Genomic DNA, 10,531 nt, shown 5'->3' with positions numbered 1-10,531 from the left:
ACAGGGGAGAGCCGGGAGGGGAGCCGCCTGGACAGCCAAACGATAATTTCACTCCAAAAACGATAATTTTGAGTGAGAGAGAGAAAAGAGAGATGGGGAGAGCAAGAGAGAGAGATGTGAGGCTGTGTCATGCATAGAAAATCAAATAAACCACCCTCATGCCCACCTGTGAATCACCTGTGTATGATTACCATTTCAGAGGCTGAAGAAGGCCTGCTGCCCGAAACACAGACTTGCTAATAATCAACTTTGAGTGCTGTCCTCCTTTCTTGATGGCTGTCATGTAGAGTTCTCAACAGACTTAAAAAATCCAATCCAATCCGATCCAACCCAACCCGCTTGAGACGCGGACCGAGCTCAACTCGCCCGCCATTGTCACATACACTCAGGCTGAGCCCGACCAAAACAAACAAACAGTTATTAGACCTAGTAGGACATTATAAAAATGTGCAATTAATGTTGCGGCGGCTCAAATACGATGGGAACGGTATGTGTGTTACTGCCACAAAGGTTTTTCAGCTTTCATGCTATGTTGTTATGGACGTATGCTTATTGCTTTTCGGGGTCTCTCCTGCATCTCCGCTGCGGGGCTACTGCGCGCGTAATTATGCAGCGTACTGAGAGCCGCGCTGAGTGATGCTGCTCTATTTGAAGTTGAATTTCGTTCCACCAGCACACATTTTCTTTATCAGCTATTTTTTATTCGTTTCTATTAATGTATACACATTGAATCCGACCAATTTATTCCAATAGGCCTAATTCATGAGAGAATTGTGAGTATCTATTTTTTTCTGGCAGCATTTGTCATTTTCCCCTTGGCGCACATAAAGACGTATGCTTCCGTCACTGTCTGCTTGATGGCGAGAGGGACTTTAGCTATAGGCTACTCGTGAAAAAACCAGACATTGAATTTTCAACATAGTTAACTTTTGCAGTAGGCCTAGGTTACTGGCTATTACTAGGAGATGAGGCAGTTAAGTTAAGCTGGGTAGTAACGTTATAGGCTGACAGTATGCCCCGTGTCTCTCTCTCTCTCTCACTGCCTGACGAGGGAAGTGGAGAGGGCTATTGCGGTGCTATTAAACGTAGCCTAAGCAAAAGCAAAAGAGAAATGAACTGAGGTCAATCTTAAAAAAGAACAGAATGAAGTACAAAGTAAAGGTAGAGAAGCAGCTGTGCTCAGGCAATGCCAGGGAGGCCTGGAATGGACTAAATGTAATGATGGGCAGGGGAGAGAAAAAACAGGATGTATTAAAGTATAAGGATGTGCATTTTGCCAATGAGCTCAATCAGTTTTATGCCAGATTCGATAAGTCCCCCCATAACACAGACAACTTTGATATAGCCTTTGACACTACTGATCAATCAACAATTATACTGACAGAGGCAGAAGTAGCTGCCAGCCTAAACAAAATAAAGCCCAACAAGGCACCCGGCCCTGATGGACTGAGGGGCAGGGTCATTAAATCTTGCCGGTTCCAGCTTATAGCTGTCTTCACTAGGCTGTTTCAGCTATTATTAAATACACACTCCGTTCCTAAATCATGGACACTTTCAAACATTATTCCTGTCCCCAAAAAAGCCAGAGCCAAAGAACTAAACGACTTTAGACCAGTGGCGCTAACCAGCATCTTATGCAAATGCATGGAAAGAGTCCTTATCAGGCATCTTACATCCTCTGTATGTGAACATTTTGATCCATTTCAGTTTGCATACAGGAAGGGCCGCAGTACTGGACATGCAACACTGACATTAATGAACTCCATCAGTAAGCACATACAGCATCCTAACAGTTTTGCTAGAATTTTATTTATAGATTTCAGTTCCGCGTTTAACTGCATGAAAAAACACACTTTGATTAAGAGGCTCTGTGAAATCAACATAAACTGCCACATCATACAGTGGATTCATGAGTTCCTCTCAGATCGACCACAGAGAGTGAGGTTCAATGGCGTCATATTGAATACAAGAGCACCGCAGGGTTGCGTCCTGTCTGCTGTGTTGTTTTCTTTATACACCAGTGCGATGCACATTATGAATGCAATCTGCCAATTGTATAAATATGCCGATGATATGGCGCTAGTGGGCCTCATGAGGACAGGGGACACAAGCGGTCAATCCACCTATTTCCATCACATAGAACAGCTTGTAAAGTGGTGTGATGACTGTGCCCTCCTCATAAATGGCACGAAGACTAGGGAGCTAGTCATTGCGAGCCACAATGACTGTAAAGATGTGCTGGACACATCTTTACACCTGTACTGATTGACAACCAGCCTGTCGAAAATGTGGAAGAATTTAAATACTTAGGAACCTTGTTTGACTCTAATTTAAGTTTCACAGCCAACACGACTACATATTTAAAAGAGCAATGCAACGCCTGTATCTAATTAGGAAATTAGATACATATAGAATAAGCAAAGCCATTCTAGAGACAGTCTACAAGAGCCTTGTTGAAAGGGGAGCGTACCTTTCCCAAATAGGGTCCTATGTTCCCCGCTATGTTCCCTGGTCCGATGTTTCTCCCGAAATGCCAAAAACAGCCTACCTCATATGATCGTTTTTCTGGCGTCACGTATGCTGGGCGCTGGCACGTAATATATAGATGAGGAGTAGGTTTCGTTTCCCCATATCCCCCACCCATTTAAAAAACTCCTCTTTCGTTTTGCTACTAATCGAATCCACTTTATTCACTCAACTAGTCCTTTTCAAATCAGTTCTCATGGCCTGTGCAATAAACTTCAGACTTATTTTCAGCGCATCAGGCTGAAGCAGTGGTCGAATGGATGCGCGAGCAGCTGCTCCTCCGTGAGATTCCCCCCACAACAGATTTCAATCAATGAATGAATCAATGAATCAATACATCTGGTAATCCCGAGACAGAACTCAAAAATGATGGTGGGAAAAAAATGACCTAGTCGGCAGGCCCTTTCTAAATGTTGAGTGTTGTCTTTTGATTGAATCACGCGATCATATGAGGTAGGCTGTTTTTGGCATTTCGGGAGACACATCGGACCAGGGAACATAGCGGGGAACATAGGACCCTATTTGGGAAAAGCGGGGAACATAGGACCCTTTTTCATAGAAAGGGTTCTATGTTCCCCGGTCCCACAAAAACGGGGAACATAGGACCTGGGGAACATAGGACCCGGGGAACATAGGGATGACCCCGTTGAAAGTATCCTGACCTTTGATATGTGCACATGGTATGGAAATCTAGGAGCCATGAATAGAAACAGACTGTCACGAATAACAAACATGGCGAGTAAAATTATTGGAAAGGACCAGGAGCAACTGGGATCGATATATAAAAAACGAGCGAAACGGAAAGCCAGACAAATTGTGTCTGACCCAGCACATCCCCTCTTCTCTGAGTTCACAAAACTGCCCTCAGAATGACGCTACAGTGTCCCCGCTGCAACCAAAAATATCTACAAAAAATCCTTCATACCAAATGCAATAAACCTGCTAAATTCATAAACCCCATCCACATAAGAACCATGTCCGTTATCACTGCCTGTATGTGTGTCCCTGTTCCATGTTGTATTATGTTTCCATCCTGTCAATCCCTGTGTTCTGTACTGTGTACCCTGGTGTTTGTTGAAATGTAATGTATTTGTCTCCCATGTTGAAATGTAATGTATTCCTCTCTGTACACAAGCAAACCTGTGAAGCCGAAGACAAATTTCCACATTGTGGACAAATAAATTGAATTTAATTGAATTAATGGTTGGAAAAGTCATTATTTTCTCCTATCTAAGGTAATCTACTGTTACCTAACACCACAGACCTGTATGGTTGGGAATTATGTAGCCTAATAAAACCATGACAAACAAATTCTCATTTTTAAATCAAAGGTGTGTGTTTTTTCTGCAATGTAGGCTATAGTTGAAAATCAACGTGGCATTCTGAGGAGGGAAGAGTGTGTTGGAGAAAGAGGGACATCCATGCCGTGCGTAATGTATCAAAGCGAAGATTTCCTGCACTGTGCAGAGAATACTGTGCGCTCAGCCGTAGTGGGGTTTTTTGCGCTAAGACCTGCTATTAGGTCGTGTTAAAATTGAGAGCACCCAAGGCCATTTTCCCTAACACATTGCACTGAAACGCCTGTTTTGGCATGGGAAACGCCCAAACCTGTTTACGCACGGAACATGGCGATGTTATCTTCACCAGAGCGCAAACTGACACTTGCGGGAGGCAGATGATAGGCTAAGAGGCGCACGGACGCACCTGGGCCATTCCAGCGCAAAACTGGATGGTGGAGGCAGACGATAGCTTAAGACACAGGGAAGATAGCATAACAGGTGCGCAAATGGTTGCGCAAATGATAGCACCGTACGACGATAGGGCCCTATATGTTTACACTGTGTATATGTTCACTACAGTTCACAATCTACCCCAGCAAGCACGGACGGAGCGGGACCATTCAGTGAGAGCCTGATAGGGTCCAGATCAAGTCATATCATCAATAGTCAGCCCAGACTATAACCCTATTTATAACTAACATACATCATAGAGAAAAATATTTGTCACTGTTGTAGAAAATGTAAGTTCCATTAGCTCATTTCATAATCAATAAGCAATAATTGCATACACAGTATTATTGGTATGAGTTGTAAATGCATGTCACATAGACAGACTTTAAAGGAGAATTCCAGTTTATTTCCAACTTTGGTTTCATTCTGATCGCCATAGTAGATATTAATTCAGTGCCGAGTATAGTCCGAACTGGCCAAAACGGGCGAAAACAGGGCATACGTAGTACACACTGTAAATAAAGTATTTTCTGCAATGTAGCACTTCATAATCCTTCCCCATCAGGTTCTCAAAAACAGAACCTGCAATTCTTTTGTTGAATCAGATGGTGTCTATTTGACTAAACCTCTTCAAATCTCAAATTATTTTAACAATTATTTTATCAATAAGGTTTCAAAACTAAGAGAGAACATGGACAAAACCGTTGATTCTAGCTCCGAGGCGCTCATAAAAAAATACATCATGAATGAAAGAAAATTGTACCTTTGAATTTATCCATGGGACGATGGAAAAGATATACGATATTTTAGCATTTGCGCTCGTTTGATTCAGACCTGCAGTATGAATCTGGCCAAGAACTTGTCTCAAGTGGGACAGATGGACTTCTCATGAAGTGCTATAGACCACCACATCATCAAGATATGCAGCACTGAACTGCTCAGATCCTTGTAGAACTCGATCTATCAATCGCTGGAAAGTGGCAGGTGCTCCGTGAAGTCCAAAAGGCATTACTGTATATTGATACAGGCCTGTAGGGGTGCGGAAGGCAGTGTACTCTCTGGATTCCTTCTGCAGTGGCACCTGCCAGTATGAAAGAGACCAACCCCAAGTTCGAGCCATGCGCTCAAAGCAAAGTAGAAAGTTCTCAATGTCCTCCCCCTGTTGAAAAGGGAGCATCTTTGGACCTTGACGATAAAGCATGTCAGAGTGAACAGGGGAATCACTGGATGATATGGAAGCATCAGAAGTAGGGCCAGAGAGATTGGGTGGATGACCTCTAGGTGCCGGTGTGGGAAGCTGCATCTGTGAACTTTCAGTAGAGGGAGTATTAGCAGTGCTATGTGGGGAGGAGGGCTGTGTTTGGAGGGCCGGGTTGGGAGAAGGCATGGTCATAGCAGTTTTTAATTGTCTGAGTTAATTGACAAGCACATCCTCCATTCGCTTCTGGCTGGATAGGAAATCTTTGAAAAGGGAAGCCAGCTCCGTCTCCTCCCCAGGCTCAGCTTGGGGCCTTGCAGGAGCCCTCCTAGGCTTGACATCAGCAGGCGGTGTTGGCGGGGGTTTCTGCCCATGATTTTTAGGCCTGGCCCCAAGGTCATCAAAGCTGGTTTGGTCGTCATCTGAGCTCATGGTCTCCCCGCCAGCAGCACCTTCTGCCTCCTCTGCAACTGTCACTTTTGATTGTTGAGAGCGTAAACCAGACCTGTCCCTGGGTGTGTTTTTTTACGTCTGCGGCCTGCCATCCCACCACTGCCACCAAATGTCACACCTATGAACAGGTGAGGGCAATGTGACCCCTCGGCACTGGACCCAGATAAAACCACAAGAAAAGATGGCAGGCACACAGCCGGACAAGGTGCACATATTGAATATAATATTGAATACAAGAGCACCGCAGGGTTGCGTCCTGTCTGCTGTGTTATTTTCTTTATACACCAGTGCGATGCACATTATGAATGCAATCTGCCAATTGTATAAATATGCCGATGATATGGCGCTAGTGGGCCTCATGAGGACAGGGGACACAAGCGGTCAATCCACCTATTTCCATCACATAGAACAGCTTGTAAAGTGGTGTGATGACTGTGCCCTCCTCATAAATGGCACGAAGACTAGGGAGCTAGTCATTGCGAGCCACAATGACTGTAAAGATGTGCTGGACACATCTTTACACCTGTACTGATTGACAACCAGCCTGTCGAAAATGTGGAAGAATTTAAATACTTAGGAACCTTGTTTGACTCTAATTTAAGTTTCACAGCCAACACGACTACATATTTAAAAGAGCAATGCAACGCCTGTATCTAATTAGGAAATTAGATACATATAGAATAAGCAAAGCCATTCTAGAGACAGTCTACAAGAGCCTTGTTGAAAGGGGAGCGTACCTTTCCCAAATAGGGTCCTATGTTCCCCGCTATGTTCCCTGGTCCGATGTTTCTCCCGAAATGCCAAAAACAGCCTACCTCATATGATCGTTTTTCTGGCGTCACGTATGCTGGGCGCTGGCACGTAATATATAGATGAGGAGTAGGTTTCGTTTCCCCATATCCCCCACCCATTTAAAAAACTCCTCTTTCGTTTTGCTACTAATCGAATCCACTTTATTCACTCAACTAGTCCTTTTCAAATCAGTTCTCATGGCCTGTGCAATAAACTTCAGACTTATTTTCAGCGCATCAGGCTGAAGCAGTGGTCGAATGGATGCGCGAGCAGCTGCTCCTCCGTGAGATTCCCCCACAACAGATTTCAATCAATGAATGAATCAATGAATCAATACATCTGGTAATCCCGAGACAGAACTCAAAAATGATGGTGGGAAAAAAAATGACCTAGTCGGCAGGCCCTTTCTAAATGTTGAGTGTTGTCTTTTGATTGAATCACGCGATCATATGAGGTAGGCTGTTTTGGGCATTTCGGGAGACACATCGGACCAGGGAACATAGCGGGGAACATAGGACCCTATTTGGGAAAAGCGGGGAACATAGGACCCTTTTTCATAGAAAGGGTTCTATGTTCCCCGGTCCCACAAAAACGGGGAACATAGGACCTGGGGAACATAGGACCCGGGGAACATAGGGATGACCCCGTTGAAAGTATCCTGACCTTTGATATGTGCACATGGTATGGAAATCTAGGAGCCATGAATAGAAACAGACTGTCACGAATAACAAACATGGCGAGTAAAATTATTGGAAAGGACCAGGAGCAACTGGGATCGATATATAAAAAACGAGCGAAACGGAAAGCCAGACAAATTGTGTCTGACCCAGCACATCCCCTCTTCTCTGAGTTCACAAAACTGCCCTCAGAATGACGCTACAGTGTCCCCGCTGCAACCAAAAATATCTACAAAAAATCCTTCATACCAAATGCAATAAACCTGCTAAATTCATAAACCCCATCCACATAAGAACCATGTCCGTTATCACTGCCTGTATGTGTGTCCCTGTTCCATGTTGTATTATGTTTCCATCCTGTCAATCCCTGTGTTCTGTACTGTGTACCCTGGTGTTTGTTGAAATGTAATGTATTTGTCTCCCATGTTGAAATGTAATGTATTCCTCTCTGTACACAAGCAAACCTGTGAAGCCGAAGACAAATTTCCACATTGTGGACAAATAAATTGAATTGAATTGAATTAATGGGTGGAAAAGTCATTATTTTCTCCTATCTAAGGTAATCTACTGTTACCTAACACCACAGACCTGTATGGTTGGGAATTATGTAGCCTAATAAAACCATGACAAACAAATTCTCATTTTTAAATCAAAGGTGTGTGTTTTTTCTGCAATGTAGGCTATAGTTGAAAATCAACGTGGCATTCTGAGGAGGGAAGAGTGTGTTGGAGAAAGAGGGACATCCATGCCGTGCGTAATGTATCACAGCGAAGATTTCCTGCACTGTGCAGAGAATACTGTGCGCTCAGCCGTAGTGGGGTTTTTTGCGATAAGACCTGCTATTAGGTCGTGTTAAAATTGAGAGCACCCAAGGCCATTTTCCCTAACACATTGCACTGAAACGCCTGTTTTGGCATGGGAAACGCCCAAACCTGTTTACGCACGGAACATGGCGATGTTATCTTCACCAGAGCGCAAACTGACACTTGCGGGAGGCAGATGATAGGCTAAGAGGCGCACGGACGCGCCTGGGCCATTCCAGCGCAAAACTGGATGGTGGAGGCAGACGATAGCTTAAGACACAGGGAAGATAGCATAACAGGTGCGCAAATGGTTGCGCAAATGATAATTTGATATTTGAATTTGAATTTGATAAAATTTTAGCATTTGCGCTCGTTTGATTCAGACCTGCAGTATGAATCTGGCCAAGAACTTGTCTCAAGTGGGACAGATGGACTTCTCATGAAGTGCTATAGACCACCACATCATCAAGATATGCAGCACTGAACTGCTCAGATCCTTGTAGAACTCGATCTATCAATCGCTGGAAAGTGGCAGGTGCTCCGTGAAGTCCAAAAGGCATTACTGTATATTGATACAGGCCTGTAGGGGTGCGGAAGGCAGTGTACTCTCTGGATTCCTTCTGCAGCGGCACCTGCCAGTATCCTTTGCAGAGGTCCATTGTAGTAATATACACAGCTCTGCCTAGTCGTTCAAGGAGATCGTCAATACGTGGCATAGGGTAAGCATCAAACTTGGAGACAGCATTCAACTTCCTCTGATCGTTACAAATTCTGAGTGATGCATCTTTTTTTGGGACAAGGACAATAGGACTAGACCACTCGCTGTTTGATGGTTCGATCACTCCAAGGTCCAACATAGTTTGAATCTCCTTCTTGAGAGGGTCTACCAGTCTTTCTGGCACCCTGTATGGTCGCTGACAGATAGGGGTGGGATCCTTTAAGCGAACCACATGCTCTGTGAAGTGAGTCTTTCCTGGTTTTCCACTAAACAATATTGGGTAGTCTTCACACACCTGAGAGAGTTCAAGAGCCTGCTGTCCAGGCAAGTGACTGAGGTCGCTTTCACATATAAGCTGGTGGACTCGGTGCAATTCGGGGGGGTGGAGTTGCAACATTGTTGTGATTTTCATTTGGTTCGGTTCGCTTTCACACATCAATTTGTCAAGCGCACCAAACTTTCTGAACAATGTCACGTGGTCGAAACAGTCACTCGTCTATTGGACAGAATAGAGGAGGGGAATCTCTCCAGCAGGCTTCTAGCCTGGCTGAGGGCTGCCTGAACACTGACTGAACAACACAAGTAAATCCGAAAAACACAAACCATGGAGCAACACCACCTGCGATATTGGGATTTCTGGTTTTAGTTTGGTGTTACTATCAAATAATTATTTAACAAGAATGTGCCCGATATGAGCAGCAGATGAGGCAGCAAGCTGTTGAACATTTCATTCTGCAGATGAGAGTAGCCTACATACCGAAGGAGATAGGCAAGCCGGCCAGCTGTTGTGTGATGTTGTTATGCGGACATACGTCACGACGCAGCGCGCAGGTACTGTACACGTGTGCACGCCGCAATGTTTGTTTTGCTCCCTTCTACCGTCTTCTACTCATGATGCACTGCATGAGTGCATGAAATGCACTGGCGCTCTTGTGTTTAGTCCGGGTGGCTTTCACACAACAAACGAACCGCGCCAGGGTTCACTTGGAAGCGAACCGAGACTCACGTTTTCAAGCGGACCAGTTTGTTTGTTTGTTCCGCCACAGAGTTCGTTTGCACTTTCACAGCACCCCAAACGAACCGCACTATCCAAGGCAACGAATTCTGGCGCGGTTAAAGCGGGGTAAACAGCTTATGTGAAAGTGACCTGAAGTCAGCCTGTTGGATGGTGGTGAGCATAGAGAGATCTGTATCCTCCACGTCATCCTCTGTCTTCACCTCTCGTGATACATGCATTTGATGTGGGTGCCTTCCTTGCCATGGCAATGTCCGCCTCCTCTTGACTGCACTTCTTCTCTTTCCACTCTTTAAGGAGATTGATATGGTACACTTGAGAGGCCTTTCTTTTATCCGGATGAGAAATTTCATAAGTCACGATTAATAAGGGACATGAAACTCCCCATGTCCAGCAAAGCACTAACCTGATGACCATTGGCAGTAGCAGAGGTAAAGACTGACTCATCATGTGGCTCTGGCTTGGATGACATGCCTGCATCTTGGGCTTGAGGACGAGGCACATGGCAAAGGCTGGAAAGTTTGGGGCCTTTCAAAGGACAGCCTGAGGCCCGATGACCTGGCTGCTGACAGTGGAAACTGCAGCACCTTTTGCTGGTCTGACAGCACCCTGACCACCT

At 44.8% G+C, this 10,531-nt stretch overlaps 1 pseudogene across 1 annotated transcript in view; it reads left to right on the top strand.

Annotated features, from left to right (window-relative positions):
- Positions 1-10,531, top strand: part of LOC310789183 (extracellular calcium-sensing receptor-like) — a 64,369-nt pseudogene that overhangs the window by 29,693 nt on the left and 24,145 nt on the right. The gene's annotated exons all lie outside the window — the stretch shown is intronic.

The sequence above is a fragment of the Poromitra crassiceps genome (assembly GCF_964638095.1).
Source record: "Poromitra crassiceps genome assembly, chromosome: 14".
NCBI lineage: Eukaryota > Metazoa > Chordata > Actinopteri > Beryciformes > Melamphaidae > Poromitra > Poromitra crassiceps.
The sequence above is the reverse complement of the archived record's forward strand: the minus strand, read 5'-3'. Positions and strand labels throughout refer to the sequence as shown.